This window comes from Anabrus simplex, chromosome 1, assembly GCF_040414725.1.
Source record: "Anabrus simplex isolate iqAnaSimp1 chromosome 1, ASM4041472v1, whole genome shotgun sequence".
NCBI lineage: Eukaryota > Metazoa > Arthropoda > Insecta > Orthoptera > Tettigoniidae > Anabrus > Anabrus simplex.
The window spans coordinates 699,205,798-699,218,422 of NC_090265.1; positions in this window are offsets into that span (position 1 = coordinate 699,205,798).

Below are 12,625 nucleotides of genomic sequence, written 5' to 3' on the forward strand. Positions count from 1 at the left end.
TGAAAGTGAAGAAATTGTTATTCAATGTAAACTTCAGAATCCGAATAAATTCACCTATCTCGCCTACACTTAATTTGCTGAATTTGAAAAGATTGTTCTTGATTAATTGTATGGTGTTGTTAACGGGCACATTAGCATACATGTTAGTAACATCAAATGAATGAAGAGTGTGGTGTTTGGATAAATTAAAGTGTAAAATTTTATTGCAAAATTCTATGGAATTCTTTACTCATGTATTGGCTTGAAAACGATATTGTGATTTGAGGAATTTGTAAATGAACGAAGATACCTCATAGGTCGGACTATTTCTGAAATTGATAATGGGTCTTATGGATTTTGGATGGCACTTTTGCTGTGGGAAGCTTCGGATTCATGATAATCATTTTGGATTTATCAAGGTCATTGAACAAAAAGGAAACGTTCTTAATTATGGGTATTAGGTCTCTTTGTATTTTATTAGTTGGATTTTTTTTAGAGGTTATGAAGTTGTTCTATGTAAAAAACGTTTGTGCTTTATGGATATAGAAACTTTTGTCCATGATTATGATATCGTTCCCTTTGTCGGCTTTCATTACTATTAAGTCATTGTGTTCGACTTTTTTCATTAGTTTATGGACTTTAACTACCGGTATGTATTCTGTGTTAGGTTTAATGGTATGTTGTTGATTAAGGATAGAAGATAGTTTGCGTTTGACATCATATCGGACCTTTTCTTGAATGTTTAGGGGTAATTTATTAATGGCTAATACCGATTCAGTTATGATGGAAATTAAATTATCATGGTTAGAAGGATAACCCCAATTATTTTTAGGCTCCTTGCTCAGCACATCCAGATTCCGGTTGGTGAAAATCATGTGGCTTTATGTCGTTTGGGTGTCCCCCGAGTTGCCTGAGAGTTGTCTGTGCGCTTTATTCATCATCAATATTTTTACCCTTCTATTCTCACCTTAAATTTCATTTCTCTTCCTGTTTGGCCACCCTCTAGACCTCAGATACAATACGTTAGTACGGAGGTTTTAACCTACACCTCCCTTCCCCTGTGGGTGGGGGCGGTAGAATAACACTCATGGTATTCCATGCCTGCCGTAAGAGACAACTAAAAGGGGCCTCAAGGGCTCTGGCTCAAGGGGCTCTGAACTTTGGAGCGTTGTTGGCGACCACGGGGCCTAAGCTGAGTCCTGGCGTTGCTTCCACTGACTTGTGCCAGGCTCCTCATTTTCTTCTATCCTGTCCGACCCCTCTTGGTCAACTCTTGTTGTTTTCCGACCCCAACGGTATTACGTATGGAAGCCTAGGGTGTCTTTCATTTGCATGTCCTTCGTGGCCCTTATCTTCCTTTGGCCGATACCTTCATTTTTCTAAGTGTTGATCCCTTCCTTTGTTTCCCTCTGATTAGTGTTATATAAGCTGCCTCTGTGGATCAGCGGTAGCGTGTCGGCCTCCGGATCCCAAGATAGCGGGTTCAAACCCGGCAGAGGTAGTCGGATTTTTGAAGGGCGGAAAAAAAGTCCATTCGACACTCCATGTCGTACGATGTCGGCATGTAAAAGATCTCTGGTGACACATTTGGTGTTTACCCGACAAAATTCATTAAAAATCTCAGCCATAGACGCCCAAGCGAGCTTCTGTTTACTCGGTCTGCCATCTAGTGGGGGCTTAGAGTAAAACGGAACGTCGAAATTGACGAGCAGACAGCCAGATGGCGTCAAATTGAAATGTCTGCACACGGTAGCTGAGGCCATACGATTATGATGATTATTATTATTAGTGTTATATAGGGGACGGTTGCCTAGTTGTACTTCATCTTCAAACAATAATCACTACCACCACCACCCCCACCACCTGAAATGTAAAAAAGCTTTTACTTGTGCTTGTTTCATGCTGCACTCTAGTGGATGATTTTGAAGTGTTGCGTCACGCAGACACTGGCACTACTTCAGCATGGAACTGCACGTACAGGCTCAAGCCAAACTATTTTGTACAGCGTCCTATGTTCGCAAACGGTGCCTGTGAGGTCTGACTCACACACTTAGACAAGCGCCGCCAGAATACAGGTCAGTTTGTGCGGTCATTCAAATTGAGGCCTCGAAAAACGTATGCATGCATTTTCTTGAAATTTAATTTAATAGAAATTGTTCTTGTGAGGAAAAGGGTCTCATATTAATTCTTTTTTACATTGTTAGTGATTTGGTACACAAGCTTCCACTGGTAAATATGACTAACTTACCCTCTAATTGAATAATGTCTGTATAAATACAGGAAACAATCAACATCAAGCCTTTTATCTGTCTGCACCAAAATCCCCAGGCAAGGGTCCAGATTTGAAACATTAAGTTTTGAGCATTTCTTATAGGTCATTCCATGTTAAGAAAACAGTACTGCTCCTATGACAACAGAACTGCTCTGCTCAACAGTATCAGATACATATGTGAAATTCAGTATTTAAGCGGAAGGAACTAACCTGAAATTTATTTTTAAGAACTAAAGGGCCCGGGGAATTTACAGGGGCTATTTTTTTGTTTCTTACAGACCCAGAGGAAAACTAAGGCACAAAACATGCCTCAGCATTGAAGTGTATGGCAAAATGGGGGAGAAAATATACAAATAAATTTTATGTGATCAAGGGAAGAGGGATGCATTTAATTGCATTTAATAAATTTCTCCAGGCAACGGGGATACTACTGTGCTGTCATATCGTAACGCTCTCAGCCATAACGCAAATAAATCACTGTATTAATGTTAAGAGAGAGAAATCACGCATATAGGCTAATCACATAACACTCACTCAACACAATACAAGTAGGCCTCTGCACTGATATGAAGGCTAAAAGAGACACCCAACAAATAAATACTGTACACGACTTATTTACAAAATAAATCACAGTATTAATGTTAAAAAATAAATCGCACAAGCAGGTTTATCGCATAACAATTACACACTGATTAAAGCCTAAAAATACACACGCAACAAGTAAATACTGCTCATGACTTAACTACTGAAGTGAGCTGCCCGCGGTTCAGAGAGTGAGGGACTACACGATGCTTGTACCAAAGCAACATACAGTAGAATGGAGGAAGGAAGGAAGCGGTGGCTGTTACCACCATTATGCTTCCTCCCTACGAATATATTTATGAAAAAGCAAATGTCATGTAGTTTATTTTAATAACTCGGACAAAAATGCCTCATACTTTTCGTCTGACTTTCAATATACATAACAAAGTACAGCATAATACCTCTCAATCACGATGAATTACGGGTGTCCAAGAGGGTGTGTGTTCACTCCTTGTAGGTCCATAAGAGCAACACTGTTTTATTAACTTGGAATGAGCTATAGCAACACTGTGGTACCAAGTGAACCTGAGTTCACATCTGTTCATTCACAGTAGACACAAAACAAACTATTCTGTTGCAACACTTAACAAGTTTCTTTATTTAAATGAGACATTAAAATAACATATTTTCAATTTTCGGTGAAGGAGTGTCTTTTGGCATACTGGAGGGCATTAGTTTTTATGATAGAAATTGCATCTAATTAACATGGTGAATAGCATGTATGCAAGGTTCATAGATGAAACTATGGACATTTCCTTAAAGTGATCGCTGGTATATAGGACATTTCGTTTCATGAACAGTTGGCATCTTTAGAATTCCAGGTGATGTGTTGAAGAACGCTTCTTGGGAACCTGGAGGTAAATCTTACGTCGACTGGCATAAGGAGATAACTCGGTCTTCAATTCAGGAACCCAGTAACAGAGAGTATCCATGTCGTAAGTGGGGATGATAGTTACCTCTGAAAGTAGACAAAGCATTTTACAGACACTCATACAAAAGAATGCAGAGAATGAGTGGTTAGACTTGCTATATCCAGCTTTATCTGTTCTAAAGGACTGGAGCACTGTAATCCAGAGGTGGTCTAACAGTCATCTGGCAAGCCATGATAGGTTAAGTCTACATCGAATCTGTCAAGTGGTGGAGGTACTGTCACAGATGCCTGATCCAATGAGTATTCAGCGGAAAAAAGAATAGAGTGGGAGAGGGAACCTTCAACATTGGTGTTACACATTTGGCTAGTCTTAAAGCAGAAAATGTGTCAAAATGGAACATATGTTGTACTAAAAGCAAAATGTTGCAAAATAATCTTTCTAAATAACAATAAAAATTATGTCACCCACGTGATGGATTCTCTATCAGTTGTTTACTTAGTCTTTATTTAAACGATTTTTTAAGAAGTTAGAAATTCATCAAACCTTATCCTGTTTTTTCTTCATCCCAATTTATCCTCTCGATTTCCGACTTTACCTTCATACTATGGATTTCCCCACTTTTAAAACCCCTTTCAAGCTTATTCTTCTACAAATAACATTTCACACCATCTCTCCATTGACAGCTTAGTTTAGCAGCTCCTTTCCTTACTTAGAAGTCTTTGACATGTTTGCAACTTTTCTTAAAATTGCGGTTATTTAGTGATCAACCAGAACAGGTCGTGCTGCTTTCCATCAAATCTTTTCTAGTTCTTGTATTAAGAAATCTTGGTGTCAGTTCCCTACAATGGAACCACACTCTAGTTGGTTCTTACCAGAGACTTCTATGCCCTCTCCTTTATAACTTTGCTATAACCGCAAAATACTCTCATAAACATATGGAGATAATTGTAACGATCATTTACAGCCCATTTAAGTTCTTTCCTTATCTTAATACCAAAGTACTCACAGCGATCCCCCTGAGGTACTTTCACCCCATCAACACAGTAATTGAAAGAGAGAGGAAACACCTGGCATTCAGTTAGTAGAACCAAACACATTTCTGTTATTATTATTATTATTACCGGTATTATTATTATTATTATTATTATTATTATTATTATTATTATTATTATTATTATTATTATTATTATTATTATTATTATTATTATTATTATTATTATTATTACTTACTTACTTACTTACAATTCACAGTAGAGGATTGAAAAAACAAGACCCACAGTATCAAGACACTCAAAAACATAGACACCAGACTACAGACCAAGATCAGCAAACAAACCATGGGAAGAGTGATTTCAGACGAGGAGAGGGAATCAAGATCCGAGAGAATAAAGACCTACTGGGCTGGGCTGGGAGAAAATTAAAAAATCCATTGTATAATTGTCTAATATTGCTGCTGGGAGATTCGGAAAGAATCTACAAAGGTACTTGTTAATCTGGGAAGAAGAGCTTGAAAAGAGGGGCATGAAAATCAATGCAAGAAAAACTCAGACCATGATGAAGTCACGGCAGCCTACCTCACAGCACATTACACTGAATTACGGTACAATATTGGAACAAACCACCCATTTTAAATACCTTGGAGCCACATTGCAGGAAGATGGAAGAATAGATGGAGAAATTATAGCTCTATCCCTAGCCTCCGGGCGGCTCTTTAATGCACTAAAGAGATATTTTCTTAACAACCCTTCTCTGTCTAAATCCACGAAACTCCGTGTGTACAAGATGATATATCTGCCAACCGTCCTCTATGGCTGTGAAACCTGGGCACAGACCAGCAAACACTGGAGAAGAATTCAGGCATCAGAAATGCGATTTCTCCGCAAAATTGAAGGGAAAAAGAGACGGGACAGAATCAGGAATCCGACCATCAGAACCAGTCTTGACGACTCACTTGTTCTCGAGAAAATTGAACAGAGCCAACTATGATGGTTTGGAGATGTCCAAAGAATGGAGGATAAGAGAATGGTTCAACAAGCTTTGGACGCCAGAATGCAAGGAGCTAGACCGCGCAGCAAACCCAGAAGAATGTGGGAAGAAGATGTAAAGGCAGCTGTGGAAGCCACGAGTGGTTAATCGAGGAAAGTGAAGGATTTGGCCAGAGACAGAATCTGCTGGAAAACCCCGACACGGCAAGGTCGAAGACGACCGACCAAGTAAGTAAGTAAGTGAGCTTAATTGTCTAAAGTAGTCCAATGAGGGCCATAAAATATAAAACAAACAATAAATAAATTATTATTTACTATACAAACGCTGTTCGTGGCACCACGATTACAAATATATCATTTCTATTTTGCATTATTGCTATTTCTTTGTTTTTTAATATTTTGACTGCATTTTCTTTGATCTTGGAGCATTTTTTGGTCATTGTAACCTATTTTCACACTATATACCATCATAATATTGTCTGTTGTCCATCTCGCTATATTGTTAGCTCTCTTTGCAATCGCTAACTATTCTGTAACTCAGGGAACAGTATAACATCATCTGCAAAATTCCTTGTCTTTGATTCTAGTTCTTTGCTCATTACGTTTAATATAAGAGCAGGTAGCAGGTATGGAACCTCTTTGGAGGCAACAATGCCCAGGGAGTCACGTCCCTACCTATGTGAGTCCCAGAGCACACTGACCAGCGTGTAGCATCCGGTAAGTGTCCCAGCTCAGGGTTACGAACGAAGTCCTCAATGGAATCTACAGCAGAGAAGATGGACTTTGGAATGGTGGAAGTTGCGGAAGAGTAGCCCAGTACTCCGGGAATACTATGAGTAGAGCATTAATCAGCAGCGTTTGTTACCCATGTTAGGAGCGACTGCAAGGGCGTATGTTCCCCATGTAACGGGCGGCCTGAATAATTGCTGGCAGTAGCTCTAAAATGCCTTTGGGATTGGCGACTATATCATAACAGTAGCCTAAAATGAGTGATGGTAATTATCAGCCTCGGAACAGGTTAGGGCAAAACCTGCTAAGAGCGGTTAATATTATGAACGTGGGAGTATTTAATCTAGAGAAATGAATTTCATTTTATGGCTCCTATTGAACTTTGATTAAAACAGATAAAAATAATGAGTGAGTTATTCCACCTTTTCAATAGAAATTAAGAAGTGTTTGCTAAATAAACATTTTATGGGACTAGTTTCAACCTATTTAAAGGTCATCTTCAGCCATATCGCCTGTAGAACAAAGTATTTGAAATAAAGATGTTTTAAAGTTGGTCTTAAAACATAGAATTTTGAAACTATGAAAAACTGTTTATAGAATTTCCTTTAAACACATTTGTTGTAAGAAATTATTTCACTTACCTGTAGTAATATACGAGAAGAAGTCTCATAATATTCTTCGTAGTATTCAAGAACGTGGATACAATATTTAAAATTCACTCTTGATGATATGTGGAAATGGGCATATATGCATAGTGTTGTTCTGGTAGAGTAGAAGAAGTCTTATGATATTCTTCTTATCCCTGTGAAGCATAGATACACTTTAGAATCATTCATAATCTTGATGAGATATAGAATTAAGCGTCTATGCAAAGTATTGCCTAAGTAAGATGTGAGTTGAAGAAATATGTTATTGCAGTAGAAAGAAAATTCTATATAGTTGTGTATAAAGAACACAATGTAAAAAATAATAAAGGTATCCATGGAGATTAATGACATTTGAAAGTAAAAGTGATAAGGCACTTGAAGATATGAATTAAGTTAAAGATTTTATATTCTTTGTATTAAAATTGTGGAATGAATTATAAATATCACCTACTATAGATATAAAAAAGGAAAAATAAAATTAGAAAAATATAGGAGTATTAATGAAGTTTAAGGAATGTAAAATATTAAATGAATGAAAGGAAGAAGAAATAAGTCTAAATGTGGCTCATCTTAGGTAACAAAGTGTTGGACTTATTAGTAAACTAATGTCGGTACTTGGAATCAAAAGGCATGCAAAAATATAGATTATAAGGAAAATGGAAAAGAATTCGAGAGGGAAATAAAATTAAATCGTGTAAAAATAAAATTATGAGATGGAAACAAGACAAAAATGAGTAAAACTGAAAGCAATAAAAAATGAATTGAAATGTGAAATTTTGAGAATGGAAATGAAAGAAATTAGCGAAACGTAAAATTAAATTATGATGAAAAACAAAGAATGCTTAATATAACTTCCGCAGGGGAGCGAGAAAAAAAGAGTTACGATAAAGAAAGGAAAAGGACAATGGAAGAATCGAAAAAAGAAGTGAAAAAATATTATTTTGACGGAAAATCAGAGGAGTTCATTTATTTTATGGAGAAAAGAATGTTGCAATGATGGGACTGAGTGAGTTCAAGTGTAGGGGAAAGGGAGTGAAGAGGGTGATTAGAGGGTACACCCTGTACTGGAGTGGAGGAGGTGAGGCAAAGAATAGAGTAGGAGTGACTGTTAACAAAATGCACAACGTAAAACTAACTTTTAGAACTAACAACAGGAATGTAGATATCTTAAATCACTCTACCTTCGTGAAAATTCTAATGTTTTTTTCCAAATCCAGGGTTTTCAGATTTAAAAGCATCAACTGCAGTTCTTCGTATGTTGGACAGACTGGGCGTAATTTTACTATCAGATATTCAGAACATGTTAACGCTTTAAAATACAATAGATTATCTGCAGTACGACAGAATATACATGGTTTTAAACATAATTTTACCAAAGTAGAACAGGTCATGCAATTACTTGAAATAACAAACAAAGGCCCCCTTATTTCATCTTAACCAGTATTTTAATCCTAATTTCAATTTAAGCGACATTTCTGAGAATCCAAATATTATTTTATATTTTTCTCTTCATTTTTAAAAGTGTTAAATCTTTAAACTCAAATTCGATTTTCCACGTCTTTCGTGGTATCCACCCACGCCTTTTAGCTTATTGACTATCCCACATGCCGCACCTTGAAGTCACTCTCCTTTCCTCCTTTCCCTCTTTCCCACATTCTCTTCTCCCTCTCCCTTTCTTCTCTTTCCCTTTCTGCTCTCTTACACAATTCCAAATTTAGCCCCTCACTGTATCACGCTGTGCAATATGAGTTATATTATATATTTTTGAGATCGATGCATTCCCTTTAAAATCCTTCCCTTACCTAAATTGGCTTTTATTACTCTCATTATGTCTTTACATTTCCGCATTCGAGCTAAGAATTAAAATCAACCATGGTGCAGAACAATATGACCTTCAAATTGATCTCTTCGCTACCCCAGGAACTACTCAAGTATTTATCTTAATTATACCATCGTTTGTCAACTGTGATTCTCAATTTTTCTAATACTGCACTCTCTTTTATTCATAACAAGACAAGTAGCTATTTGCATCTTAATATGTCAAACGTACGGTTATAAGATATAACATCGAGCTATTTATTCATCTTCACATCAAGATTTTATAGATATTTTAAACCTAGTGTTTTATACTCAAGTGTTATATAGCTCCACACGAACTTTCGTCTTGAAATATCTTTATATCTTCTACGTTACTTGTTATTCATCTGTGCATTGCTTTTATCTTGTACCTATCGAACGACTGGCAGATGATGACCCATATCTGGTGTCGAAACCCGTACCATTTTTGATCGACTTGTGATGTAACATCACATTCCTGAGTGTTATTGTATTGAATAGATGGGACCACAATATATTTTTCATTTAATTGTAACTTAATATCAGTTCAATACGGACAAACGTGAAATTCTTATCTTTCAACAAAATCCTGGACGAGAATGTGGATAGAATAGACTACGTTAGTTAGTGATAGAATAACAGTATACAACTAAGGACGGAAAAAAGAATGAAAGATTTCATCAAAGTTTATACACCCCAAACTGGAAAGAGTGAGGAAAATGTAGAAGAATTCTTGGAGATACTCGAGGAAGTAACCATCGACGTGGAAGTGACAGTCATGGGAGACCTCAAAGCGCAGGTTGAAAATGACAGAATTAGTAAAGAAGAAGTGGTTGGTTCATTTGGATATTGAGAAAGAAAGAGCGAGGGAGATCTGTTGTCCCCTGTGGATAGGAGCAGTAGAATAACACCCACGGTATCCCCAGCATGTCGCAAGAGGCGACTAAAACGGGCCTCAGGGGCTCTGAACTTTGGAGCGTTGGTTGGCAACCACGGGGCCCTCAGCTGAGTGCTAGCATTGCTTCCACTTACTTGTATCAGGCTGCTCACTTGCATCTATCATATAAGACCTCCCTTGGTCAACTCTTGTTCTATTTTGAGCCCGACGGTATTACGTATAGACGCGTAGGGAGCCTTTCTTTTTCATACCCTTCGTGGCCCTTGTCTTCCTTTAGCCGATACCTTCATTTTTCGAAGTGTCGGACCCCTTCCATTTTTCTCTCTTATTAGTGTTATATAGAGGATGGTTGCCCTGTTGTACTTCCTCTTAAAACAATAATCACCACCACAACCACGCTTTGTGTATGTGGTAGAATAACACACATGGTATCCCCTGCCCGTCGTAAGAGGCGACTAAAAGGAGCCTCAAGGGCTCTGAACTGTGGAGCGTGGTTTGGCGACCACCGGGGCTTGAGCTGAGTCCTGGCATTGCTTCCACTTGTGCCAGTCTGCTCACTTTCATCTATCCTATAAGACCTCCCTTGGTCAACACTTGTTCTTTTCAGACCCCGACGGCATTACTTATGGAGGCCTAGGGTGTCTTTCATGTCACGTCCTTCGTGGCCCTTATCTTCCTTTGGCCGATACCTTCATTTTTTGAAGTGTTGGACCCCTTCCATTTTTCTCTCTGATTAGTGTTTAGAGGATAGTTGCCTAGTTGTACTTCCTCTTAAAACATAAATCACCACCACCACCACCACCTGAAATGTAAAGCCGTTTTTACTTGTGCTTGTTTCATGCTGCACTTTGGTGGACGATTTTGAAGTGTTGCGTCACACAGCAGACACTGGCACTCCTTCAGCATGGAACACCACGTACAGGCTCAAGCCAAACAGTATTTTGTACAGTGTCCTATGTTCGCAAACGGTGCCTGTGAGGTCTGACTTACACACTCAGACAAGCGCCGCCAGAATACAGCTCGGTTTGTGCGCTCATTCAAATTGAGGGCAGAAAAACGTATGAATACATTTTCTTGAAATTTAATTTAGTAGAAACATGAAGCCTTTTATCTGTCTGCACCAAAAATCGCAGGCAAAGGTCCAGATTTGAAACATTAAATTTTGAGCATTTCTTATAGGTCATTCCATGTTAAGGAAACAGTACTGCTCTTATGACAACAGGGTTGCTCTGCTCAACATCAGCACGGTGGCACATACATTTGTGAAATTCAGTATTTAAGCGAAAGAAACTAAGCTGCAAATTATTGTTATGAACTGAAGGGGTCGGGAGATATACAGGGGCCAATTTTGGAATTTTTACAGACTCAGAGGAAAATTAAGGCACATAAAATACCTCAGCATTGAAGTGTAAGGCAAAATGGGGGAGAAAATCTTATAAATAAAGTTGTTCGTGTCTGTTTGTCTGTTTGTTTGTTTGTTTGTTTGTTCCACCATCACGTCGAAACGGCTGGATAGATCTCAACCAAACTTCATGTTTAGAGTATACTTACCCCGGGGAAGGTTTCGATATGCATATCATTTTAAAATCTTTGAAAAGGTGGGTGTTTTATAGGAAAAATATAAAAATAATAGGCTAATATAGGCAAAATATCGAATTTGTCGTATAAGGACGAGACAAAGCTCAATTTAATCCTCTTGACGCAAAGAACAAAACTCGGTAAGCCCTACGGGCCCGAAAACCATGTTTTAAGACCCTAAAACCAACCGTTACGGAGATATTGGCACCACACTACCCCTGCTCTAGGAATCGGATAAAGAAATGAACTGCCGTAACCATGGCAAAGTCAGCTCCAGGATTCTAGAGCAGTGAGATTATGTATATAGAATTGGGCATAGCTGCCAACCAAAATTGGTACAAATAAGACTTAATATCTGGAAAAAATTTACTGTTGTGTAAGGCACTCATAGGACTCCTTTGGGCGGTGATGGAAAGGGGGTGAAATACGAGTATAAAAATCTTACTATATATAGAAATGGAAGTGTGTGTAAATGACACATCTCCTCCTAAACCACTGGAGCAATTTCAACCAAACTTGGTACACGTATTACTTACTATCGGGAGACGATCACTGTGGGGGGTAAGCCATACCTAGCGCCCTTAAGGGAGTGGGTCAAGGGGGGAGGGTAGTTAAAAAATAATGGAGAATAGTGTCGAATTCATAGTTTTCGGGGTCGCTGAGTTGAAAAGTAATACTCTAGAATTTTTTAAAGTCCAGCCTCCTTTTAGGTGGGGAGCAAAGGGGGGTGAGATATATAAATAATTAAAAACAGTTTCGAATCCATAGATTTCAGGGTCTCTGAGATGAATAGTATTACTCCGGATTTTTTGCAAGTCCAAGTGGGAGCGAAGGGGGTGAGATATAAAATTAATCGAAAAACTACGTATAAAATGTTATCTTTTTCTTCTTACTATATAAAAAAATTGATGTATGTGTGTGCGTCGGTGTGTGGGTGAGGGTGTATAAATGACACATCTCCTCCTAAACCACTGGAGCAATTTCACCAAACTTGGTACACTTATCAATTAGTATCAGGAGACAAACCGCGTGAGGGTAAGATACCCCTAGCACCCTTATGGGCAGGGGGCTAGGGGGTGGTATAAAAATAATCTAGAATATTATCGAATCCATAGTTTTCGTGGTAGCTGAAATAATTACTGACACTCCGAATTTTTTAAAATTCTTGTTCAGCCCCCTTTGGAGTGTGGGTGAGGGGGAGTGAGATATAAAAATAATCGTAAACAGTGTCGACTCTACAGTTTTCT